General features: G+C 38.4%; 1 protein-coding gene and 1 pseudogene across 9 annotated transcripts in view; one reads left to right on the top strand and one right to left on the bottom strand.

Annotated features, from left to right (window-relative positions):
• Positions 1-1,298: 1,298 nt before the first annotated feature.
• Positions 1,299-3,579, bottom strand: LOC100602151 (annotated as a pseudogene).
• A 284-nt stretch (positions 3,580-3,863) lies between these two features.
• Positions 3,864-27,695, top strand: part of ZNF644 (zinc finger protein 644) — a 108,405-nt gene continuing 84,573 nt past the window's right edge. For 2 of the 9 annotated variants that reach the window (XM_030825054.1, XM_030825060.1), the window contains exons 1-2: positions 4,037-4,129; positions 4,917-5,484. The gene's annotated coding sequence lies outside the window, so the exon portion shown is untranslated. Of the gene's footprint in view, positions 4,431-4,454; positions 5,485-27,695 lie in introns of those variants that run through there. The other 7 variants (XM_030825058.1, XM_003260037.4, XM_003260036.4 and 4 more) reach the window with 7 other exon arrangements.

Raw genomic sequence — 27,695 nt, forward strand, 5'->3', positions numbered from 1 at the left:
CTGCAAGCTCCACCTCCCGGGTTCACGCCATTCTCCTGCCTCAGCCTCCTGAGTAGCTGGGACTACAGGTGCCCGCCACCACTCCTGGCTAATTTTTTCTATTTTTAGTAGAGACGGGATTTCACCATGTTAGCCAGAATGGTCTCGATCTCCTGACCTCGTGATCTGCCCTCCTCGGCCTCCCAAAGCTCTGGGATTACAGGCGTGAGCCACCGCGCCCAGCCACTTTATGTTTTTTATCAGGTAATTCCATTCACTGGTAATCTGGTAATAACTAATGGATTCATATGCTGTGTTAATATGATCAGATTTTAACATATTAACAGTAGCCACATTATTAAAAAGTCAAAAAATAACAGATGCTGGTGAGGTTGCAGAGAAAAGAGAACACTAATAGGCTGTTGGTGGGAGTGTAAATTGGTTCAACTGTTGTGAAAAGCGGTGTGGCAATTTCTCAAAGAGCTGAAAACAGAACTACCATTCAACCCAGCAATCCTATTACTAGGTGCATACCCAAAGGAATATAAATCGTTCTACCATAAAGACACATGCGTGTGTATGCTCACTGAAGTATCCCTCACAATAGCCAAGACTTGGAATCAACCTAAAATGCCCATTAGTGGTAGACTGGATAAAGAAAATGTGGTATATATATACCACAGAATACTATGCAGCCATAAAAAGAATGAGATCATGTCCTTTGCAGGAACATAGATGGAGCTGGAGGCCATTATTCTTAGCAAACTAATTCAGGAATAGAAAACCAAATGCTGCATGTTCTTACTTAGAAGTGGGAGCAAAATGATGAGAACACAGGGACACAAGGGAGGGAACAACACACACTAGGGCCCACCTGAGGGTGGAAGGTGGGAGGAGGGAGAGGATCAGAAAAAAATAACTACTGGGTACAAGGCTAAGTACCTGGGTCATGAGATAATCTGTACAAAACCCCAGTGACATGAGTTTACCTATATAACAAACCTGCATATGCACTCCTGAACCTAAAATAAAAATTTAAAAACAACAACAGCAACAAAAACCAGTAGCAGCATCTTGCTTTTTCTTTCTTTAAAACATTTACCAGGTGTATTCATTGGAGCATCATTTTATTCACTATGTGTTATGAATTTTCTCCCAAACTGTTTTCCACATCTTGACTTTCATTCTCAACTGCGATTTCCTTAAATATTTTGGCACTGAGCCACATAACTGGTCTTTGGATTTTTCCAGTTGCCTGTATTTTTTTTTTCTGTCCATAAGTTTATTGTCTTTATCTGAAAAATCCTCATAGAAAATTGTTTGGTTTAGCTCTCAGCAGCCCGCTCCTGAGCTCTGAGGAAGCTTGCCTTTTTTTGAGCTACCCAATCTTTCTTCTGAGCAAGGGACATTTTGGGACGGTTGCACCTCTTCTTTTTAACTTCTTTCTTGGGCTTCTTTTCACAGACTGGACTCTCTCGTATAGCAGCATGAGCTTTCTTATAGATCTCCTCCATCATGTCTGGAGTTACACTGTTCTTTATGTATTGAGAGAACTGCTTCTTGTAATCATCTTCATTTTCTTCCATTAAGTAGCACATGTAATCTGCAACATTGTGGCCCATGATGTGCTTCCTGTATACTTCTGCATTAAATTTCTTGCTTTCATTATCATAACCAGGGAATCATTTAGTACTGTGAGGGACAGACAAGCCTCCATGCACAGCTCCCTTCAGAGTGCCAACAACTTTACTGCCAGTAGTAGTTCTGGCAAGACCTGCATCCTAATTGCAGGTAAAGGCAGGCACCTGGCCGACCATCAATGCTTACCACATTGTAGTCATCGCCAGTTGCCTCCACTTGGCCTTCATAGATCTTGTCCATGCCAAACCTATTGAGAAGCCTGCGGTCCAGCAGCGGGCCAGTACAATACGCTGCAGCATAATCTGTCAGGTCAGCCTTCACACCATATTTTGGCAGTTTGTGTACATATGCTGTGCAGACTATCATATCCCCCTGTGTACGGGCATAAGCAATCTGACAAACGATATCTCTGTTACATGAACTATCATCCTATATTTGGGTGTGTTGTATTCAGTTTTATCCTGTATCACCAAGTGTTTCTGAGCATAGTAATCAGTTTTACCCTCTCGTCGTCTTCTAAATTTCACTTGATATCTCTTAAAGTAGGCCTTATTCTGAATAACTTTTACAAACCCCAACCTGCAGAACAGAGACCCACGTCTGCAGCTAGACAGAGACCTCACGTGTATTTTTTTTCTTTTTGCATTACCTTATTCAAGCTTTCTGTCATTATATTTTCTCCCATTCACAGAAGCTTTTGAGATCACTTTGTACAGCGTTTCATCAACTATTACTACTTCTACTATTATAATTACTATGATTACTTTTACTGCTATTATGACTTCCACAGTATTACACTTCAGTTGCTGAGTTCTAGTGTAAAAAATAGCTTCATTAGTGAGACAAGTTCCTGATCATGGCTGAGTTCTGAGTGATTCTATTTGCTTGTGTGATTTGTCTCCACATTAGTCAGTGGTATACATTAATGACAGTTATTTTCTTAGTAACTGCTTTTACAGTGATATAATGTAAAAATTTCCATAGTGCATATTTTATTGTAAGTCCAATAGTAACCTGAGAATGTCCAATTTTAATGGATTCTGCAAATGAAATGATCCAAAGTTCACCCCTCCCCCAATGACTGCAAATATATACGTATTTATATTTTATTGTTTACACATTTGTGTAAATGAAGAAGGGAGATTTGCATTTTAAAGAGCCCAAAGAACTGTATGACTTTGAGAAAATCACCTTACTTCTCTTTGTCTCATTGGGTTACAATGAAATCGAACAAGTTAGAATAATGCCTGGTACACAGTAAGCACTCAAAAGTGTTAGCTATTAAGTATGAAGCAATTAATGTGTTTAGTCAAATATTTGTTGTTTGGAATCTACGTTTGCTGTTGCTGAAGGCATCATTCCATAGGAAAGAAAATGTTTCTCATTCTTGTCAAATAAATGCAGTTATGGTATATTCTTCTGAATGTCAATAACATCTTAAGGGTTTGGAGGGCCACAGTAATGACAGCTGTACAACTAAGGAAAACTTTTTTATTTTTAAATTTTTAAATGAGTAAACAGAGGTTCAGAGAAGCCAAATAATTAAGGCGGGACCAGTAAATTTCTCAAGAACTCTTGGTTAATCTTAAACATGTTAGCAGTTTCTCGTTGGCTCAGTCGAAAACCAAAAGAATAGCCCACTCAGTGTTTCTCTGCCCCCAGGATCCTGTGGTGAAGCCTTGCTAAAAATGAAAATTTCCAGAACCCTCTCGGGACTGATTCTCTGAAGGGTTAACCAGCATCTCACATGCTTCTTATATAATTTTAATTCGTAGAACCATGACACTTTCAGTAACGCAGGGAGAGAGTATCCTCAGAGAGTCAAACTGGAGCAAACCTCGGCCACCTTTCAGGGCAGGCTGTCCGGGTAACTGAGATGTCACACTTGATGCTTTGCCTGGCCATCAAGCAACTCCCAACAATCTGCCCCCTTAAGATCCTAAAACCTTCCCTCGCCATTACTCCACAGTTGTGATTGGCAAATATTGCATTATTCGGCTGTTTTCCTCAACAGGAGGAAAATAACAGAGATTTTTGCACGCTCGTGATCGTGGAACTCAAACCTGGGCCTGTTCCACCTTAAAGGGCCTAGGCATGCCTAATGCTTGGGTCTTGCAGAGTTTGGGCACCACCATATTTGGAGCGTGCCTACTTTGGGGCGGGAACCTCCTTGGGAGTGATTAGGTCAGCGCTGGGGGAGGTGACCTTGTTTGGTTTCTGGCACCCGAGAACAGTGGTGCACTGTTTCCGCTGCCCCCGTTTGTCTAATTGGCCCAGACGCTCCACCAGCGCGAAGCTTCCCGGGAGCTTCTCGCTGGCCACCCCCGCGGCCCGCAGCCCGGCAGAGGCGGGAAAGCAGCGCGCCTGCGCCGTGGGAACCGGGGCTGGAGGCGAAAAGCGGGGAGCGGAGGGGGGCCGCTGGAGCCGAGTAGCGTACAGAGCGGCGTGTGACGCGGGGACGCCGCGCGCTCCCAACGTCGCCCCGGTTTGACGCACACGGCACCAAACTGTGAGTTTCAGGGGTTATTTGGTCAGATTCGCTGGGACCCGAGTGGGTTTCGGGCCTCTGGGCTGTGGCAGCGGCGGGACTGAGGGTGGCGGAAGAACTTGGGGGACCCAGCCTCCGGCTCTCGGGCTCGGGGAGCTACGCCCTAGGCTGGGTCCCAGCCATCCAAAAGGACGCATTTTGCCGCACAGGCTAAGATGGCGGCGGCGGCCGAGGAGGCGGAGTTGGTGCTACACAAGGAGCCCGGGCCCCGGGTTCGGGGAGGCGGCGGCCGCGGTGGTCGCTGGGGGCCACGGAGCCTGAGGTGAGCGGCGGCCGCCGCCGCGGGGCGGGACTCGGCAGGGGGATGGGGGGGGGCTTTCCGCTGCGGCGTCGGAGGATCCGGTAGCGGACACAAAGGGGCTGAGCTGGGCACTAGACTTGGGGGTTTTGTTTAGTCACATGAAGCCGAGCAGCCAGTGAGCAGTAGGGGGAAGGGGCCGAGATCAGGCGGCTTGGGGAGCCTGGCGGTCGCCATTGCAATGCACTGAGTAACGGGGCGGGCCGAGAGCAGTCACCAACTCCTCTCGTTGAGGCTGCTCGGTTGTGGCCAGAAACGCTGGCTCTGGCATTAACTGTGTACACCCCTCCCCTTAATTGGGACAGGACCGCATAGGCCTCCCCTTCCCCCGTCCTGCAAGATCTTATGCGGCTAGGTGCCTGGGAAGTAACAGCAAGAGGTAAATCGCTCGAAGTGTTTGGGTTGCCAGGGGCTTGGTGGGTGTCCAGCTAAAGCTTTTTGCCTCTCCAGGTCTGATTCTCTGGCCTTTGTGTCCCTGGGAAGTTACTCTGCCAGAGGAAAGCAGGTGTGCTCCACTTCTCCCGTGAACCTGAAGATGAGTTGTCCCAGACTCTTCTCAGTGATTGGAAACTTAGGTGGTGGAGCTAAAGGTTACTTGTTACGAGACTTCTACAGACAACTCTTGTTGGGATCCATCTATGGTTTAGCAACATTAGTGGAAAAGTTTTCTTGAATATTGACTTTGAATATAAAAAGTTTATATTTAGACTTCAGATTTTGCGTGATCATCAAACTCAACGAGGGGATAAACATAATTGGGGGCCAATGATGGCCTTGTCTTGTTAATAATTTCAACAGAAGTATCACAACACCACCGACTATCCTGTCCAGTCCTGACTAATTCCACGCTTATTGCATCTGGATTGTAGATTTGTTTTAATTGTGTATTCCCTCCCTGCAGTAGTTAGCTTTAGTTGTAAACATTTTTTGGTCCCATGAGAAGGAAAACATTTCAAAAAATAGACAACTAAAGTTTCTCAAAGAAAGGAAACCTGGCTGTTTGCCTTCAGTGGCATGTGTAAGTATCTAGGGAACTTGATGGCAGTAATATTGCATTTTGCTAGGCTTGCTAAGAAAAACCTCGTTTTTATAATAAGGCTGTAATCTAGCTTAGACATTTTAATTGGTGAAACATAAAGCTTGATTAGTATTAATGCAGTGGTATGTATTGCTTTTAAAAGTCTTACAGTTTCTAACAAATTAAAGTTATACTGCAGTTATATCATACTTTGTGTTGGTATTAACTCATGAAGTACAAAATTTTGAAACACCTGATGTTTTGTGTTGGCTATTAACAGAATTCCTTGATTGGAGGGATATTTAAACACATTAGATCACTGTTTAGATCTCTGTGTTCAAATTGAAATTTGAATTTTTCAACATTAGTTAACTTTCATTTCCTTGTTCTTTTCAGATTTATATTTTCTCTTTTTTTAGCTTTTCTTCTAATACAGAACAGTCTTGTATTAATGAATAGGAGATGCATTAACATTAGCAAATGTATTCCTGGATCATAAAGTTTTACAGTGGAAGGAATATCAAAGAACAACTGCTCTTACCTTCCTCTTTTACAATATATTGAGGACCAGAGATGATTAAGTTAATGGCATAATGGAAAATTGCCTTTCAGCCTCTACTCATTGCTGTTTGTATTTGTCATATTGCTGGGATCAGAAGGTGAATATCTACAACTAATAATGGTTAAAAAAAACAAGAGAATGTTATTGGGAATACTTGTTAATTAAATATTATTAGGTTCATGAGAACTTCTGTGACAATAAGTTAAAAACTTTCATATTGGCTGGGCACGGTGGCTCACGCCTGTAATCCCAGCACTTTGGGAGGCTGAGGTGGGCAGATCACGAGGTCAAGAGATCGAGACCATTCTGGCTAACATGGTGAAACCCCGTCTCTACTAAAAATGTAAAAATCAGCTGGGCGTGGTGGCATGTGCCTATAGTCCCAGCTACTCGGGAGGCTGAGGCAGGAGAATCACTTGAACCCAGGAGGTGGAGGTTGCAGTGAGCTGAGATCCTGCCACTGCACTCCAGTCCGGCGACACAGCGAGACTACGTCTCAAAACAAAAAACAAAAAACTTTCATATTATATGGTAACTTTGTTTTTAAAGTGACTTTCAGTGAAACAAAATCAGGTACAAAATACAGAAATATCAGATAGTTTCAGAGCAATGTTGCTTTTGAATTTTAAGGTTTTCCAAAGCAGTCTTGACCCAGAAATTGAAAAATTAAAAAACAACAACCAGGCACTTGATAAATTTCTTTGAAAGTTTGAAATAACTGCTGTTATTGCCAGTTATTACTTAGGAAAAGAAATGAGATCAGTGCTGAAAATAATGGTGTCTTTCATTTTGTAATAGTGTTTTGGTTGAATAAACGAATGTGCCGCTCAGAATGTTCCTTTTCTTTAAAACAACTTTTAATTTAAGACTACTGCTTCTACTGAGTGGTATCTCTAAGGTCTGTTAGGAAATTGAACAAGTAGTAACAGTCATTTATGATGGGACCCTATAGTGATCTTTAATTTCTTTGAATGACAGATTTAGCAAAAAGTTAAATTGTTTTAAGGTCTTAAAAGTTTTTATGGGTCATATAAAGTGCTTTTAAATTACTGATTTTTGTAAGTTGATAAGCTGTTTTATAATTTTCAACATTATGTGAGTGGATTTACTTACACTTTCATTTTGTGAAAATTAAGAGTCACTTTCAGATTATTTGTAGTTATAAAGTGGTCTGTCACCTGCAAACCTTAAACATTTTCCAGTTTTAATTTGTCATTCAAGTTATAAGAGTGTTTTGGTTGAATTGAGACTCTTAATGGGTAGCAGGAGGAGAAAAAGTTTCAAGGAGAATAGAAGTGGTGGGATATCTGCAATCTAGAGAAAGGTCAGGTCCATTTTTTTCTGTCATCCTGAATACTGTTTTTTAGTGTTACTTATGTAGATCATTTTCTTAGGATGTGATTCTGGAAGGAAAAGTGAATCTTATTCTTGTGGGAAGGCTTTTCAGTCAGGTCTTAAGACGATTGTAATTTGCAGCAAATAGAGAAATTGGCATGTTATCTAACCCTGATTTTAGAGAGCGCTTGTTTTAGCCATTTTTTTAAAGTGTTTTCTAAATGTTTTAAATTAGTAACCTTGTAAAATAAAACAAGAAAATGAAGAGTGGACACTGTAATACTATGGATACATATTCAAATGAGCTTTTATTTACACTTAGTATTCATCTTTCTGGTAGAGAGATGTCTATTTCGTAAATGGAGAATCTGTAAATATTGAGTAAAGTTGTCAGGTATAGCATTGACTGAAGCAGTTCTAGAAGTGGTGTTTTTGATTCAGGTTTATTAGAGGGAAATAAATAGCTGCTGTTAATAGTGCAAGCCATTTACACCATTGAGTTTTGGGAGATTTGAGAATCATGGAACTGATGGTAGCACTAGCTCACCCTGCTGGTTGGCTAAAAGATTTCTCCTCTTCCCCTTAAGAAACAAACATGGAGATCACAGGAGACCCAGAGGGTAGTAGAACTCTAAATTAAATTCTGTCTTTCTTCAGGGAGAGGAAGTTCCCATGAAAAAGGTGTTTTCTCATCTCTAAGGCCTTAGTTGCTGCATTCTAATTTTTTTTTGCAGATCTGCCAAGTTGAACCATGGAGTTACTATCCTTTCTTTTTCTTTGTTTTTGGTTGGGGGTTGGAGTCTCAGTATATTGCCCAGGCGGGGGTGCAGTGGTGCAATCTTGGCTCACTGCAACCTCCGCCTCAGGTTCAAGTGATTCTCCTGCCTCAGCCTCTCAAGTAGCTGGGATTACGGGTGCCCGCCACCACGCCTGGCTAATGTTTTTATTTTTAGTAGAGATGAGGTTTTACCATGTTGGCCAGGCTGGTCTCGAACTCCTGACCTCAGGTGATTCACCCGCCTTGGCCTCCCAAAGTGCTGGGATTACAGGCGTGAGCCACCGTGCCTGGCAGGAGTTACTATCCTTTTTGAACTTCCTGGGAACTCTTACGTGATAATGGAAAGTTAGTATATTTTTATTCTTTTAATTTCAACATAAGAAATCCTTTGACAATTGAGAGATGTCAGGAAGAAAAACAGAAAGCCCTGTGAGAGTAACTTTCCGGGAGGAAAAAAGCAGAGGATTTCAAGAGTAAGAGGAGGAGGAGCCTGCCAGGGCAGAAGCAGCAGCAGTGCACTCTTCTCTTGGTTGAGGGAAAGTGAGACTGGATTAAGGTTAGCGTTTCTGAGAGATTTTCTTTCCCCTCTCCTTCTACTAATCTTGGCCCTACCGCTTCTGTCTGCTAGCTGTAGTCTTCCCATTTCATTTGGAATCCTTAGAACTGAGATTTTTTAAGTAAAAATAAAGATAAGTGATGTGTTCCTTGAAACAATTCTCTTAGCCTAGATTTCGGTAGAATTGAAGTTGGGTTAGAGTGATGAATGCAGATTTTATGTGTCAAGGTTTTTGGTATGTCTTTTTTTTAAGTTGAAAATACAGCTTTTAAGAGACTTTATACAGGCCGGGTGTGGAGGCTCACACCTGTAATCCCAGCACTTTGGGAGGCCGAGGTGGGTGGATCACTTGAGGTCAGGAGTTTGAGACCAGCCTGGCCAACATGATGAAACCCTGTCTCTACCAAAAATACAAAAATTAGCTGGGCGTGGTGGCACATGCCTGTAGTCCCAGCTACTTGGGAGGTCGAGGCAGGAGAATCGCTTGAACCCGGGAGGCGGAGGCTTCAGTGAGCAGAGATACCATGCCACCACACTCTAGCCTGGGTGACAGAGTGAGACCCTTACTCAAATAAAAAAGACTTTGTACAAACTCTAGAAACATAAGTATGTTTTGAGCCAAAGAGACAATTGAAAATAAAAAATACCTAATAAAGTGTTAAGATGAAAATTCTTTACACTTTACAAAGCATGTTTACCTGTAGTCTATCAATTATTTATCTAATTTTTTGAAAAGATTAATATTTTACTTACAAGTATCTTTCATTAGTTTCTTGAGGAAGATATTAAGTACAGTCATGTGCAGCATAATGATGTTTTCTGGTCAATAGTGGACTGCATTTATGATGGTGGTCCCATAAGATTATAATACTGTATTTTTACTGTATTTTATGTTCTATGTTTAGATACACAAATACTTAACAGTTATGTTACAATTGTATATGGTATTCAGTACAATAACATGCTTTACAGGAGCGTGTTGTAGACTAGGAACAATAGGCTATACCAAGTAGCCTAGGTGTGTAAGTAGGCTCTACCATCTAGGTTTGTTTGAGTACACTTCGTGATGTTTGCACAGTGACCAAATTGCCTAAGAACGCATCTCTCAGAATGTACATCCATGCTTAAGTGATGTATGACTGTAAAACTAGTACTTTCAGAGCACCACTTATTGAGGAGGAGAGGGGTAATTCCCAATTTATTGTTGGTTTGTGAAGGTGGATAAAAGCCTTCACAGAGTTGGAATTAATTGCCTTTTGTTTACTACTAACTCACTAAATACTTTACACACAGACACACACATACATAGAATCACAATTGCAATTATGCATATATAAAGAGGCAGGATGTGATAAGGTTTAAAAATATAAGCCTTGAAATAAAATTGGCAGGGTTCAGATTTAGCTATGTGAGCACTAGGCAAGTGGAATTAGTAATTACCATCTTCAAAGAGATTTAGGGTTGATATTACATAATTCATGTAAAGTCCTTAGCTTTCTGGCACACAATGCTGAGTAAAGTAAGTGTTAGCTGTTAGAGTAGTAATAGTTATTATTACCGTTGTTTAATTATTCTTTCTACATTAACTTGAAATTTTCACCTGTGAGTGATTTGGAGTTGTATACTTTTGCTAATGTCCCATTTTAAGCCATGCCTATAAAGACAAGGTTGTTATAGAGGAAGTGAGAGGTAGGCATCAAAGTGTGCCTTCTCTGATTCTAGCAGCAGAATCTTATAACCAGGTTAAATATTTCAGGAATGCATTCCCAGCACTGTCAGCAGATGAGTAGATGCACTTGGGAATGAGTACATTTTAATGAAGTTATTTCCCAACCAGTGCATTGGTTTGTCTTTGTTACAACATCCTGAATTTCTTCACTCTGCTTTCAATTTTTGACTGTGAGGCCATGTGGTGACCATTAGCAGAGAGAAGAAGGTGAGTGGCTATGCGTATTTGTACTGTACATATAAACCCAAGATGAGAGTGAGGACTGGCTGGTAGGTAGCTAGATTGAGGAGGGTGGAATATAATCTTTTCATTGGATAGTCTGAGTTAGGAATTGCCCAAACAGCATTTCCTTTTGCTGTTTTCCTCTCCACACTTTGTTTTATATATGTCTGTGCTTGTATGGTGTTAAAGTTATCAGTTCTCCCTCTTTAATTTTCCTTCTACCACCAGCCGCCTTCTAGCACACACACAGATTTTAAGCTTATAAGCAAATTTGTCAAAGACAGCTAGTAAAAATGATTTTAGGTGGGGTACTAGTAAAAATGATTTGATGTGGGGTACTAGTATGAAATTGTAAGGTTTTCATTTATGCTTGAAAAATATTTACAGCAATTTGGAAAGTGAAGGAGGGGAAGTCACCCATAATTTTATTACCATTATATAATTATTGGTATTAAAGACAGATGATGTTAAGCATCTACTATATTCTTTTGATAATCCTGTGATGTATATATTCCCACTTTACATGTGAGGAAACACATCCACTTAATAGTGGAGCAGCCAAGTTTGAACCTAGGTATATCTTGAGAAAGGTCTAGAGAGGAGACCTTTCTGTTCCTTCTTCTTACATATATATATATCCTTTTAGCTAGTTGTTACACAATTTGTAAGTTTCATCTCCTAGTTTTAAAACTTAGCATTATAAAAACATTTTTCTCCCTACCCTTATTTCAAGTGGTGTCGTATTGCTCACATTGTCTATTCATACCACCATATAAAGGCTCTTTGTCTTGGCTGCTGGACATTGGTACAATGATGTTGACCAAAATGGATGCTGCCCTTTTCTTTACTGAGTGACTAACATGAAAAAAATCAGGCTTAATCAGAACTAATACTTTATGGGATTTGGATTGCTACAGGTTTAATCATGCTATCTATCCTTGCTGGTGGGACATTTGACTTAGAATTGGATATAGGTAAAATATAGACGACAAATAAATTGTATAATTTATAGCTATCTGAAAACAACTTTTTTTTATATTTTAACACTTTGAAATGCCTTATGCTTCCTTGTTAAAAATCTTAAAGGGATATTAAAATTAAATGGGCACTTAAAACTTATCTAGTTACTATTAGTAATTCCTAATATAATAATATTTAATTCATAAAAGAGAAAAGCTTAATGTTGAATTCTGGCACTCATTGGGAAGATGACATTTATGTTAAGAGATAATTTGTGGGACATAGTGATTATAGTTAATGTTGTGTACTTGAAAGTTGCTAGGAGAGTACATTTTAAGTGTTCTCACCACAAAATATAACTGTGTGAGGTAATGCATATGTTAATTAGCTAGATTTAACCATTGCATAATTTATCTGTATTTCAAAATGTGTTGTACACCATAAATATATACAATTTGTATTTATCAGTTTAAGAAGAAGAAAAAGGTAATTTGTGGGCATTTATAAATAGATTGTATAGGTCAGCACTGCTCAATAGAAATATAAGTTGAGGCACAAATGCAATTTTAGATTTTCTATAGCCACATCAAAAAATAAAAATAAATAGGTGAAATTTTATTAATGGATTTTTGTTTAACCCAGCATATCTAAAATACTATTATTTCATCATATAAACATGATCGAACTATTTTACATTTTTTTCTTTTTTTTAACCATATTAAGTCTTCAAAATCTGTTAGTATTACATACTTAAAGCATATCTCAATTCAGACTAGCCAGACTTCAGGTATTCGGTAGCCACATAAAGTTACTGTATTAGACAGTGCAGTTACAGATAGTAAGTCCTATAGGGGTATAGAGAAAGAATAATAGAGAAATTGAACTGAACCGTAAAGGATAGCCGAAAACAGAAAATGCTTGAGAAGAATATTCCCATAAATAAGTGATAGGAATTAAAACAGCAAGTACAGTTTGATACCAGCTAATTCAAGCTAATACTGGCTTGAATCCAGTTTAGGGAATGTGGTTTGGGATGTGTGTGTGTGTGTGTGTGTGTGTGTGTGTGTGTGAGAGAGAGAGAGAGAGAGAGAGAGATTGGGAATATATATTGGAGGGTGCCTAATTCGTGTCTCATACATGAGCACTTGATAAATACTGAATTAGCTGGGTGCATTGGCTCACGCCTGTAATCCCAGCACTATGGGAGGCTGAGGCAGGCAGATCGCCTGAGGTCAGGAATTCGAGACCAGCTTGGCCCATATGATGAAATATCCCGTCTCTACTGAAAATACAAAAATTAGCCAGGCATGGTGGCATGCACCTGTAATGCCAGCTACTTGGGAGGCTGAGGCAGGAGAATCACTTAAACTTGAGAGGCGGAGGTTGCAGTAAGCCAGGATCATGCCACTGCATCCCCACCTGGGCAACAGAGTGAGACTCAGTCTCCAAAAAAAAAGAAAAAAGATAAACATTGAATTAATATTTAGAGAGAATTAATATGACACTACAGAAAATGCTGGAAAAAACATCCTAACAAAGCCTTGTGGATCTTCAAAAGGGAAAGAGTTTCATTTAGGGAATATTGATGTTCTATGATTAACAATATGATGGAGATTGATAAAGAAGGATGAGAATTGAGAAAAAGTTTTTAGATTTAGCTATTAATTGGTTACTGGTTTTTAAGTATTTTATTTAGGTATAACTTACATACAGTGAAGTGCACAAATCTTAAGTACGACTCAGTGAATTTATACACATAAGTATACCTAGGTAACTCCCAGGTACTGGGAGGTACTGGGTTACACCTAGGGAGAAGAGGATGTAAAAATAGCACAGACATGAGAATTGTGGAATGCAAACATTTTCCCTGATTAGAGCCTATTTTAAATGAAATACCCAGATTGAGATGTAGGATGTTTTTCTTCACTGATTAAAGGTGCCTTGTGCTCCCTCCTATTAATTTCTCCCTACAGAAGTAACCACTATTCTAACCTCTAATCTCTATCACCATAAATTAGTTTTCGCTTGTTTCTTTTTCTTTTCCTTCCTTTTTTTTCTTTTGAGACAGGGTCTCACTTTGTCATCCTAGCTGGAGTGCCTTGGCGCGATCTCGGCTCACTGCAGCCTTCACCTCCCAGGCTCAAATGATCCTCCCACTTCAGCTTCCTGAGTACCTGGAACTACAGGTGCATGCCATCGTGCCTGGCTGATTTTTTTTTTTTTTTTTTTTTTTTTTTGGTATTAGAGACAGGGTTTTACCATGTTGCCCGGGCTGGAGTTTTTGTTTCTGAACTTCTTATGGCATATTTGTCCTCCCTCCCAAGGGTAGTGAGAATTGATGCTTGAATCCATCCCTCTTTTCTTCTGTCCTTGTTTGGCATTGTTATGAATTGGGAGGTAAATCAGATGATATTTGGTACTATGGCCCTTTTTTTCCCCCCAGTGACAAAATCAGAGAGGTGCTTCTTAGTGTTCATTAATAGTAATCCTTTAGAGGTTAGTTTTATGACTTGATATTTTGTTTAGAATGCAGAGATTTATTTGAATTTGCCTCCGCCGATAACCTAGTTGCCTGACTTGCTGTCATTTCAGTATTCTCTAGGCATATAGCCAGGAAGTAGGTGGAGGAAGTTGTGGAGTGCCTCCTTATATAGATGGCTTTTGGAGCCTCTTTGATGGTAGCTTCCAGGCATTATTGTCAGTTAGCTATTAGGCATTTTAGGTTGCTTATTAAGGTATTTGGGTATTTCTGATTGTAATTTTAGAGGTAGGAATAAATAGGTGTACTTTTTTTATAGGTAGGTATCTACCTGTCCAACAGAAAAGTAGAATATAACTAGAATGTTACCTTATGGACAGTTGCTTACAAGTTTGAATGGTTAAAGCCCATGTAGGAGACTTTATAAATGGAAAACTGAAATAGAATTGTTGATCATGATTTTTACTTTTAGTGCTTGAATCAGTTTTTTTTCCCCAAATGGAATTAATAGTTGTAGCATTATTTTTCGTAAATACTGAGCAGTAGAAACCTTATTGTAGTATAGCAATATTAAGTTGGTGCTTTGCAGATAAAGAATTTTTTCTGAAATATGTATTATAATAAAGTTGTTAAAAGTACATAATAAAAAGTATATCTTCACATTCTAGTATAGTTTTGAAGAATGAATATGTAAATTGCACAGAAATGAATATGGAAAGACTTTCTCATTAACATTTGGATTGTGAATGCTCTTGAGTTTATAAATGAAAATATTTATATAAAGAAATTTTGTCTTTGGAATTTGTAATAAGTTCGTTTAATATACTCTTGCTCCAAGGATTTTAGTATTTGTCTTGAAGAAATAATAAAATCTCACCTGTCAACTTTTCTTATTGTAGCTTTTGTGAAGCATGGAAAGCTAAAGCAAATTGGTTAAATTAGACATTGAAAAAAGCATATTATTATTATCTCCAAAATATTGAGACTTTATACATAACAGCTTTTGGGGTCTAGATTTAGAAAATCACTAACATAAAACAATTAGAATGTTCTTAATTATAGTTTTCAGAACTGACTAATGTATGTAGAAAAAAATACACTCAAGTTTGTGTTCTGTATTTACATGTTGTTCTGACAAAAATGAATGTTATATTTGAATTTAGTTTTGGGAGATTTCAGTTTTTTTGTATTCAGAAAAGTCTTGTTTGTCTGGTTGTATTTCCCCCAATTTTCACAAGTTTTATTTAACTGGGTTAGTTGTCATACAAAATTCAGCTAATGCTTCACTAGGGGTAGGGTTGCATATACATAGAGCACAGGATATGGCTTCTACTCCAAAGAGCCCATGATCTAAGATACAGCTTAAAGAGTACTTAATTATGAAACATTTAAATTACTGAGCTGACAAAATAAAATGAATGATCTGTAATAAGATTAATAAAGCTTTTTGACAAAAATAATTTGTTACCTAGATTTTGAAGAAGTGGTATGTATAGGTTGGTGGAAAGGGAAGGAGATAACAGCTAGGGGGAAGAGCATGTTAAAAAAGCACAGATATTTTGGGTTGCTGAGGCAGGTGGAGCACCTGAGGTCAGGAGTTTGAGACCAGCCTGGCCAACATGGTGAAACCCAGTCTTTACTAAAAACACACACACACACACACAAAATTAGCCAGGCATGATGGTGGGTACCTGCAATCCCAGCTACTCAGGAGGCTGAGGCAGGAGAATCACTTGAACCTGGGAGGTAGAGGTTGTGGTGAGCTGAGATTGTGCCACTGCACTCAGCCTAGGTGACAGAGTGAGACTGCGTCTCAGAAAAAAACAAAACAAAACAAAACAAAACAAAAAACACACAGACATGAGAATTGTGGAATGCAAGCATTTTCCTTGGTTAGAGTCTATTTTAAACGAATATAATAAAAAATAATAAGATTGTGGCATGAGCTGGAGGGATCTAAAGTTTGGATTACAAATTGGAAATAAGGAGTTCTACTGAAGATCATTGAATAGAATTACATGAAGAAATATGATTAGCAGCCAGATACAGCGTGATTGGAGAGGAGCTTGAAGTGAGGAAGGCCAGTTAGTGATTATTATCTTGGTGAGTGGGAAGGGTATATTAAGAGTAAGGATGCGTAGTTTTAAATAAGTCAAATCAAATATTGTGGCTCCTCAGTTTGTAGTGCAGAGCTAAAATAAGAATGAAAGAATTTTGTTACCTTCTGGTATTCAAAACAAATGGAGATAGAGTTTGCATATGACTTACTAGCACTAATTGAGGTATGCCTTTTTCTAAAAAAAACTGGCTTGGACTTTTTTTTCTGTTAAGTTTACTTTGAAAACCAATAAAGTTATGCTCTAGTGGTGTTTTCCTAAGTAAAAAATACTTAAGATAACTGGTAAGAAGAGCTTGTACTTCTATGCTGAATTTTGAGTTAAAATTCTGTATTTTAGCCATGGCTTAAGAGACATTATAATTTGTATTGGAGCTGGTGGGAAAATAGGAAATGATAAAAATTAACAATGTGGACTACATATTTATGTTTGTTTTTAAATAGATACTTGTTTTAAAATTTAGGAACATTTGGGAATACTCTGCTTTTAAAGGAAAATAATGTTCTTAACATGTAGAGTTTTTAATAATTCCTAAATGGAATGTACATTATGTTTTATAATGGGTAAAGGTCATTTTTAAAATAGAAGAATTAGAAAAACAGGAAAAATAGAAGTAACACAATTTTTTAAATCCTCTTTTTTTTTTTTTTTTTTTTTTTTAAGAGTTAGGAAATAGAACAGAAGCTTGGGAACTAATAATTTTAGAGTTTTAATATACCATGTTTTAGTATAACATTTACATCTTAAACATTCTCACAGTTAATATAGGCTTAACTGGGAAATATTAAGCTTTTAGGATTTAGTATGTAGTAGTTCTCTGCTGGCACTAAGTCTTTTCCCTTCGCTCCTTTCCAACAGGTATTGCCCAAGCTCTCATAAGCCGTTCTTTTCTTTCTATTATGATTATTATTTTGTAGAGATGGGGTTGCACTTTGTTGCCCAGGCTGGTCTCGAACTCTTGGGCTCAAGCAGTCCTCTTGGCCTCCCAAAGTGCTGTGATTACAGGTGTGAGCTACTGAGACCAGCCTCTTCTTTTTATTCTGATGGTCAGTACTGATGAAATCCTTTCCAGCTTTGGGTACACAGCCTTCCATTATTCCTGCTGTCAGTTTTTTGTCTTTCTACTGCGCTTTTCAACCTTGGTTATTCATGTATCACCTTCATCTGCGCAATTATTACCATTTAACTGCAACAAGTAAAGACGTTAATAGTGAGGTTTTTGGGAATGTGGTAAAATCAGGAGGTATATTTGACTTTGTCCAAGTTATCTGATGAGGCAGATCAGCTAAAGCAAAATACAGTGGGTTGCTCCCTACTATCACTGGGACCTAGAGATTTCATCTACATCTCTGAAAAATGGGGTTTCTATATGATAGTATGGGTGAGAAGGAATGGCAGCAGAACCATCAACTGTTTTCTGATTATCCTGATGAACTAGTGTTATAGGAAGCTTTTCTGAAAACACTGCTCTGAATTGCTTGCTCAGGTAGTCGCTTTTTTATTCCTGTGTATGGCTCCAGAGTTCTTGAGAATGGCCCTACCTCCATTTGTTTGTAGATGAGAGAAAGCTGAACCTTCTGCTGTCAGTGGAGAAGGCCTAGAATTAGTCTAGAACTGGTGCTATAGGGCCCTGGAATGCTTCAAGAATTGGCTGCAGGGACCTCTGAAGGAATTGTCTAAAAGTCTGTATAACAAGTAAGCAACACTCATGGTTCCAGGAAAGGGTCTCTTGCCTCATCCAGGTTTTCTTCTTTGACATTCAACCTGAGGATCTCTGTACTTGAGAACAGTAGGCACAGTTCAGGTTAAGGGCATCATACTGGAAAACAGGGAGAATTAAATAAAAATCTACATGTTGATCTGAGAGTTATTCCCAGTCTCTTTTTCCCTCCCAGTTCTGAGAATACTGGCTGACAACTTCTTGCCCCATCTAACTGTGAGATTAAAAGATTGATCCTGTGACAGCAAACTGCTGAGATCAGGAAAAATGTCTAACTGATAACAGATGTGACCCAGATTGATAATCCTACAGTATGTCTACTCATTAAGACAGAATCTCTAGGCAACTTTTAAGTGCCTCAATCTTAAATATGAGATTAAGGATCACCAAACATTTGAGGATAACCTTAATATGAAAGAGAAGAGGGAAATGGAAATACTTCAAGAAGAAGACAAGTTTTTATAAAAAGTTAACTGATTTCATCAGAAGTAAAGATACTGCATCTTCGAAACAAGAAAGGATACTATGAAAAAGCAGTGCCCAGAAAACAAGAGCTTCTAGAAATTTAGAATATGAAACACTTCATAGAAGAGTTGGAAATTCAGAATATTAAATTCTTATTAGAAGATTGGAAGATAAAGTTGAGAAAACTTCCACAGAGGAGGACAAGAAGAGTTGTGAAGTGGGAGAAAATAAGAAAACCAGAGGATCACACTTGCATGCACGTTCAACATATGAAAAGTAAGAATTTGCTGGGCGCGGTGGCTCATGCCTGTAATTCCAGCACTTTGGGTGGTGGAGGTGGGCGGATCACCTGAGGTCAGGAATTCAAGACCAGCCTGGCCAACATGGTGAAACCCTGTCTCTGCTAAAAATACAAAAATTAGCTAGGCTTGTTGGTATGCACCTGTAATCCCAGCAAATTGCTTGAACCTGGGAGGTGGAGGTTGCAGTGAGCCGAGGTGGCACTACTGCACTCCAGCCTGTGCAACAGAGCGAGACACTGTCTCAAAAAAAAAAAAAAAAAAAAAAAAAAAAAAAAAAAAAAAAAAAAAAAAATTACAAAATGGGAGAAAATGGAAGAAATTAAGAATAATTGAACAAGAAATGTGAATTTCCACAGTGAAAGGGCTCATGAATGCTCAACATGGTGACTGAAAAAAAGAACCACATCAAGATACATCATGGTGGAATTTCAGACACCAGAAATAAAGGGAAGAAAGATCAAGAAAGCTTTCAGGAATGGAGCACAAAGAAGGGATTAGAAATAGGTAGCATTGGAAAGTAATCAGTAATGGAATAATACATTCAAAATCCTGAAGGAAAGTTATTTCCAAACTATTCATTCTATACCCTACCAAGCTGTCAAGTGTGGGAGGAGGCTAAAAATATGAAATATGAGGTTGTTAGAATATTTACTTCAAAAGTACTATATCAGGAAGTTACTAGAAGGCACAGGCTCCATCAAAGTGATGAGTTAACTAAAAAGAGGGGGGATCCAGGAAGTAGGATGCATTATAGGAGAAGAGCAAAGAGAATTTCTAGGATGATTATGAAGGGAGATTCAAGGTTAGGGCTGTACAGGAGGTCTGAAGAGTAACCAGTTCAGCTTGGGACAGGAGGATGAAGGGATCTAGATGGCATGTCTTTAGAGAAAAAAAAAGGACTTTTTTGATTTAATTCATAAGGGATATTTGTTGGTAGTTTTCTTGTGATAACTGTCTGATTTTGGTATGAGGGCAATATTGGCCTCATAGGAATGAGTTAGGAAGTGTTCCCTCCTATTTTTTGGAACAGTTTGAGAAGGAATAGTGTTAATTATTGAAATGCTCCACAGATTCCAGGGAAGCAGTCTGGTCATGGATTGTTTGTTTGTTTTTATGAGACAGAGTCTTGCTCTGTTGCCCAGGCTGGAGCACAATGGCACAATCTTGGCTCACTGCAACCTCGAACTCCTGGGCTCAAATGATCTATCCTCCTGCCTCAGCCTCTCAAGTAGCTAGGACTACAGGTGCTCTCCACCGTGGTTGGCTAGGTCCTGGGCTTTTCTTTGTGGGAAGTTCTCTTTACTTGTTTTAGGTCTATTCAGATTTTCTGTCATCTTTAGTCAGTTTCAACAGTTTGGGTTTTTCTAGTAATTTGTCCATTTCATCTACACTATGTAATTTGTTGGTATACAGTTGCATAGTGCTCTTTTATAATCCTTTTTATTACTATAAGGTTGGTAGTAATGACTCCTTTTCCATTCCTCACTGTAGTGATTTAAATCTTTTCTTAGTTTAGCTAAAGGTTTGTCAATTTTGTTCTTTTCAAAGAACCAACTTTTGGGTTTATTGATTTTTTTTTTCTCTACTGTTTTTCTGTTCTCTATTTCTGCTGTGTTCTTTATTTTTTTTTTCTTTTGTCTGTTTTGAGTTCAGTTTGTCTTTTTCTAATTTCTTAGAAAGCTAGGTTATGGATTTAAGATCTTTTTTTAATGTAATCATATATAGCTATAAATATCCATGTAAGCATTGCATTTACTTCATCCCATAAGTTTTAGTATGTTGTGTTTTTGTTTTCATTTTTCTCAACATACTTTCTGATTTGCAATGCAATTTCTTCTTTGGCTTACTGGTTACTTAGATGTTTGTTGCTTAATTTCCACATATTAACTTACCAGTTTCCTTCTGGTATTGATTTCTGTTTCATTCCATTGTGGTCAGAGAACATTCTCTCTATGATTTTTATTCCATTAAAATTTATTGACACTTGTCTGATGGCGTAACACATAGTACATACTAAAGAACATTCCTTATTCTGCTGTCATTAGGTGGAGTGTTCTGTAGAGTTCATAGTGTTCAAGTCTTTTATTTCCTTCATCTTCTATCTATACTATCCATTATTGAATGTGAAGTATTAATGTTTCTAACTATTATTTTTGAATTATATTCTGCCTTTCAATTCTGTCAGTTTCTACTTCATATATTTTGGGATTCTCTTATTAGGTGTGCACATGTTTATAAGTGGCATGTAATTTTGATGGATTGACCTTTTTATTATTACAAAACATTCTCTGTAGTAACAATTTTTTGTCTTAATGTCTGTTGTTTCTGCTATGAGAATAGCTGCATCAGCTATCTTTTGGTTACTTTCTGTATGGTATAACTTTTTTGATTTTTACTTTCAGTTTATTTGTATCTATTTAATCTCAAGTGTGTCTCTTATAGCCCGTATATAGTTGGATTATGTTTTTTACCCATTCTTCCAATATATGCGTTTTGATTGGAGTGCCTGATTAATTTGCATTTAATATAATTACCAATAAAGTGGAATTTACATCCGCTATTCTGCTTTTTGTTTTCTATATGTCTCGTTGTTTTTTGGGGTGGTTATTCCTCTAGTCCTCTAGTGCTGCCTTTTGTGTTAAATAGATATTTTCAAGTGTATCACTTAAATCACTTGTTTTGTACTGTATACTTTTAATTCATTTTTGTAGTGGTTGCCCTGTGAATTATAAATAACTCAATTTTAGTCTAGTTGAATTTTGTTCCTATATAGCTGTATTCCTTCTCCTTCCGTCGTGCTATTATTGCCATACATACATCCTTTTATACCTTTTAAATCAGACAGGAGAAGAAAAAGTCGCAAAGAGAAAACAATTATATTGTCTTTTATATTTACCTATGTGGTTACCTTCACCATGCTCCTTATTTCTTCAGATGGATTCAGGTTGCTATCTAGTGTTCTTTCATTTCAGCCTGAGGGACACTCTTTAGTATTTGTTTAAATCTGTAAATGTCTTAATTTCTCCTTCTGTTATGAAAAATAATTGTAGAATTCATGGTTGAGAGTCTTTTTCTTTCAGTACTTTGACACCATTGCCATCCAGCCTCCATGGTTTCTCATGAAAAATTGTTGTTAATGTTATTAAAGCCCTGTCTGTGACAAGTTGCTTCTTTCTTGCTTCTTTTAGGATTCTCTCTTCCTTTTTCAGCAGTTTTATGATGATGTGTCTAAGGTGTAGATCTCTTTGGGTTTATCCTCTGTGTAGTTCCTTGAGCTTTTTTGGATGTTTAGGTTAATGTTTTTCATCAAACTGGGGGAATTTTTAGTCACATTTCTTCAAATACTCTTTCTGCCTCATTCTTATCTCCCCTCTCTTCTGGAACTCCTATTATGTATAAGATGGGATGTTTAATGTTGTCTCACAGGTTTCTTAGGCCCTATGGATTTTTAAAATTGGTTTTTCTTTCTGTTCCTCAGACTGGATAATCTCAGTTGATCTATTTTCAGGTTTGCTGACTTTTCTAGTGAATTGTCATTTTAGTTATTGTGCTTTTCAATTCTACAATTTGTTTTTTTCCTCATAATTTTTTATCTTTTATTGATATTCTCATACTTTCTTTTAGTTCTTTAGACATGGGTTTCTTTTAGTCCTTTGAATATGCTTAAAGTAGCTGATTTTAAAACATCGTCTAGTTTAGTCAGTCCTATGTCTGGATTTCCTCAGGGACAGTTTTGTGGACTGTTTTTCTCTCCATGTGTTTGTACCATACTTCCTTCTTTTTTTTTTGTATTTTTTTTTATTATTATTATACTATAAGTTCTAGGGTACATGTGCACAATGTGCAAGTTTGTTACATATGTATACATGTGCCATGTTGGTGTGCTGCACCCATTAACTCATCATTTACATTAGGTATATCTCCTAATGCTATCCCTCTCCCAGGCTCCCACCCCACGACAGGCCCTGGTGTGTGATGTTCCCCCTCCTGTGTCCAAGTGTTCTCATTGTTCAATTCTCACCTATGAGTGAGAACAGGCGGTGTTTGGTTTTTTGTCCTTGCGATAGTTTGCTGAGAATGATGGTTTCCAGCTTCATCCGTGTCCCTACAAAGGATATGAACTCATCTTTTATGGCTGCATAGTATTCCATGGTATATATGTGCCACATTTTCTTAATCCAGTCTATCATCGGTGGACATTTGGCTTGGTTCCAACTCTTTGCTATTGTGAATAGTGCCACAATAAACATACGTGCGCATGTGTCTTTTTAGCAGCATGATTTATAATCCTTTGGGTATATACCCAGTAATGGGATGGCTGGGTCAAATGGTATTTCTAGTTCTAGATCCTTGAGGAATCGCCACACTGTCTTCCACAATGGTTGAACTAGTTTACAGTCCCACCAACAGTGTAAAAGTGTTCCTATTTCTCCACATCCTCTCCAGCACCTGTTTTTCCTGACTTTTTAGATCGCCATTCTAACTGGTGTGAGATGGTATCTCATTGTGGTTTTGATTTGCATTTCTCTGATGGCCAGTGATGATGAACATTTTTTCATGTGTCTGTTGGCTGCATAAATGTCTTCTTTTGGGAAGTGTCTGTTCATGTCCTTCGCCCACTTTTTGATGGGGTTGTTTGTTTTTTTCTTGTAAGTTTGTTTGAGTTCATTGTAGATTCTGGGTATTAGCCCTTTGTCAGATAAGTAGATTGCAAAAATTTTCTCCCATTCCGTAGGTTGCCTGTTCAGTCTGATGGTAGTTTCTTTTGCTGTGCAGAAGCTCTTTAGTTTAATTTGTCAGTTTTGGCTTTTGTTACCATTGCTTTTGGTGTTTTAGACATGAAGTCCTTGCCCATGCCTATGTCCTGAATGGTACTGCCTAGGTTTTCTTCTAGGGTTTTTATGGTTTTAGGTCTAACATTTAAGTCTTTAATCCATGTTGAATTAATTTTTGTATAAGGTGTAAGCAAGGGATCCAGTTTCAGCTTTCTACATGTGGCTAGCCAGTTTTCCCAGCACCATTTATTAAATAGGGAATCCTTTCCCCATTTTTTGTTTTTGTCAGGTTTGTCAAAGATCAGATGGTTGTAGATGTGTGGTATTCTGAGGGCTCTGTTCTGTTCCATTGGTCTATATCTCTGTTTTGGTACCAGTACCATGCTGTTTTGGTTACTGTAGCCTTGTAGTATAGTTTGAAGTCAGGTAGTGTGATGCCTCCAGCTTTGTCCTTTTGGCTTAGGATTGACTTGGCAATGTGGGCTCTTTTTTGGTTCCATATGAACTTCAAAGTAGTTTTTTCCAGTTCTGTGAAGAAATTCATTGGTTTGGTAGCTTGATGGCGATGGCATTGAATCTATAAATTACCTTGAGCAGTATGGCCATTTTCATGATATTGATTCTTCCTATCCATGAGCATGGAATGTTCTTCCATTTGTTTGTATCCTCTTTTATTTCATTAAGCAGTGGTTTGTAGTTCTCCTTGAAGAGGTCATTCACATCCCTTGTAAGTTGAACTCCTAGGTATTTTATTCTCTTTGAAGCAGTTGTGAATGGGAATTCACTCATGATTTGGCTTTCTGTTTGTCTGTTATTGGTGTATAAGAATGGTTGTGATTTTTGCACATTGATTTTGTATCCTGATACTTTGCTGAAGTTGCTTATCAGCTTAAGGAGATTTTGGGCTGAGACTATGGGGTTTTCTAAATATACAATCATGTCATCTGCAAACAGGGACAATTTGACTTCCTCTTTTCCTAATTGAATACCCTTTATTTCCTTCTCCTGCCTGATTGCCCTGGCCAGAACTTCCAACACTATGTTGAATAGGAGTGGTGAGAGAAGGCATCCCTGTCCTGTGCCAGTTTTCAAAGGGAATGCCTCCAGTTTTTGCCCATTCAGTATGATATTGGCTGTGGGTTTGCCATAAATAGCTCTTATTATTTTGAGATAGGTCCCATCAATACCTAATTTATTGAGAGTTTTTAGCATGAAGGGCTGTGGAATTTTGTTGAAGGCCTTTTCTGCATCTATTGAGATAATTATGTGGTTTTTGTCATTAGTTCTGTTTATATGCTGGATTACGTTTATTGATTTGCATATGTTGAACCAGCCTTGCAGTGCAGAGTTGAAGCCCACCTCATCATGGTGGATAAGCTTTTTGATGTGCTGCGGGATTTGGTTTGCCAGTATTTGATTGAGGATTTTTGCATTGATGTTCATCAGGGATATTGGTGTAAAATTCTCTTTTTTTGTTTTGTCTCTGCCAGGCTTTGGTATCAGGATGATGCTGGCCTCATAAAATGAGTTAGGGAGGATTCCCTCTTTTTCTATTGATTGGAATAGTTTCAGAAGGAATGGTACCACCTCCTCCTTGGACCTGTGGTAGAATTTGGCTGTGAACCCATCTGGTCCTGGACTTTTTTTGGTTGGTAGGCTATTAATTATTGCCTCAATTTCAGAGTCTGTTACTGGTCTATTCAGGGATTCATCTTCTTCCTGGTTTAGTCTTAGGAGGGTGTATGTGTCGAGGAATTTATCCATTTCTTCTAGATTTTCTAGTTTGTTTGCATAGAGGTGTTTATAGTATTCTCTGATGTTAGTTTGTATTTCTGTGGGATTGGTAGCAATATCCCCTTTATCATTTTTTATTGCATCTGTTTGATTCTTCTCTCTTTTCTTATTAGTCTTGCTAGCGGTCTATCAATTTTGTTGATATTTTCAAAAAACGAGCTCCTGGATTTATTGATATTTTTGAAGGGTTTTTTTGTGTCTCTATCTCCTTCAGTTCTGCTCTGATCTTAGTTATTTCTTGCTTTCTGCTAGCTTTTCAATGTGTTTGCTCTTGCTTCTCTAGTTCTTCTAATTGTGATGTTAGGGTGTCAATTTTAGATCTTTCCTGCTTTCTCTTGTGGGCATTTAGTGCTATAAATTTCCCTCTACACACTGCTTTAAATGTGTCCCAGAGATTCTGGTGTGTTGTGTCTTTATTCTTGTTGGTTTCGAAGAACATCTTTATTTCTGCCTTCATTTTGTTATGTATGCAATAGTTATTCAGGAGCAGGTTGTTCAGTTTCCTTGTAGCTGAGCGGTTTTGAGTGAGTTTCTTAATCCTGAGTTCTAGTTTGATTGCACTGTGGTCTGAGAGTTTGTTATAATTTCTGTTCTTTTACATCTGCTGAGGAGTGCTTTACTTCCAACTATGTGGTCAGTTTTGGAATAGGTGTGGTGTGGTGCTGAAAAGAATGTATATTCTGTTGATTTGGCGTGGAGAGTTCTGTTGATGTCTATTAGGTCCACTTGGTGCAGAGCTGTGTTCAATTCCTGGATATCCTTGTTAACTTTCTGTCTCGTTGATCTGTCTAATGTTGGCAGTTGGGGGTTAAAGTCTCATTATTATTGTGTGGGAGTCTAAGTCTCTTTGTAGGTCACTCAGGACTTGCTTTATGAATCTGGGTGCTCCTGTATTGGGTGCCTATATATTTAGGATAGTTAGCTCTTCTTGTTGAATTGATCTCTTTACCATTATGTAATGGCCTTTTTTGTCTCTTTTGATTTTTGTTGGTTTAAAGTCTGTTTTATCAGAGACTAGGATTGCAACCCCTGCCTTTTTTTGTTTTCCATTTGCTTGGTAGATCTTCCTCCATCCCTTTATTTTGAGCCTGTGTGTGTCTGTGCACTTGAGATGGGCCTCCTGAATACAGCATACTGATGGGTCTTGACTCTTTATCCAGTTTGCCAGTCTGTGTCTTTTAATTGGAGCATTTAGCCCATTTACATTTAAGGTTAATATTGTTATGTGTGAGTTTGATCCTGTCATTATGATGTTAGCTGGTTATTTTGCTCATTAGTTGATGTAGTTTCTTCCTTGCGTCAATGGTCTTTACAATTTGGCATGTTTTTGCAGTGGCTGGTACCGGCTGTTCCTTTCCATGTTTAGTGCTTCCTTCAGGAGCTCTCGTAGGGCAGGCCTGGTGGTGACAAATCTCTCAACATTTGGTTGTCTGTAAAGAATTTTGTTTTTCCTTCACTTATGAAGCTTAGTTTGGCTGGATATGAAATTCTGGGTTGAAAATTCTTTCTTTTAAGAATGTTAAATATCGGCCCCCACTTTCTTCTGGCTTGTAGAGTTTCTGCTGAGGGATCCACTGTTAGTCTGTTGGGCTTTCCTTTGTGGGTAACCTGACCTTTCTCTCTGGCTGCCCTTAAGGTTTTTTCCTTCATTTCAACTTTGGTGAATCTGACAATTGTGTGTCTTGGGGTTGCTCTTCTCGAGGAATATCTTTGTGGCGTTCTCTGTATTTCCTGAATTTGAATGTTGGCCTGCCTTGCTAGGTTGGGGAAGTTCTGGATAATATCCTGTAGAGTGTTTTCCTACTTGGTTCCATTCTCCCCGTCACTTTCAGGTACACTATTCAGATGTAGATTTGGTCTTATCACGTACTCCCATATTTCTTGAAGGCTTTGTTCGTTTCTTTTTACTCTTTTTTCTCTAAACTTCTCTTCTCATTTCATTTCATTCGTTTATCTTCAATCACTGATACCCTTTCTTCCCGTTGATCGAATTGGCTACTGAAGCTTGTGCATTTATCACGTAGTTCTCATGCCATGGTTTTCAGCTCCATCAGGTCATGTAAGGACTTCTCTACACTGGTTATTCTAGTTAGCCATTCGTCTAATCTTTTTTCAAGGTTTTTAGCTTCTTTGCAGTGGGTTCCAACTTCCTCCTTTAGCTCGGAGAAGTTTGATCATCTGAAGCCTTCTTCTCTCAACTCGTCAAAGTCATTCTCTGTCCAGCTTTGTTCTGTTGCTGGCAAGGAGCTGCGTTCCTTTGGAGGGGGAGAGGTGCTCTGATTTTTAGAATTTTTAGCTTTTCTGCTCTGTTTTTTCCTCATCTTTGTGGTTTTATCTACCTTTGGTCTTTGATGATGGTGACGTAGAGATGGGGTTTTGGTGTGGACGTCCTTTCTATTTGTTACTGTTCCTTCTAA

This window comes from Nomascus leucogenys, chromosome 12 (assembly GCF_006542625.1).
Source record: "Nomascus leucogenys isolate Asia chromosome 12, Asia_NLE_v1, whole genome shotgun sequence".
Taxonomy (NCBI): Eukaryota; Metazoa; Chordata; class Mammalia; order Primates; family Hylobatidae; genus Nomascus; species Nomascus leucogenys.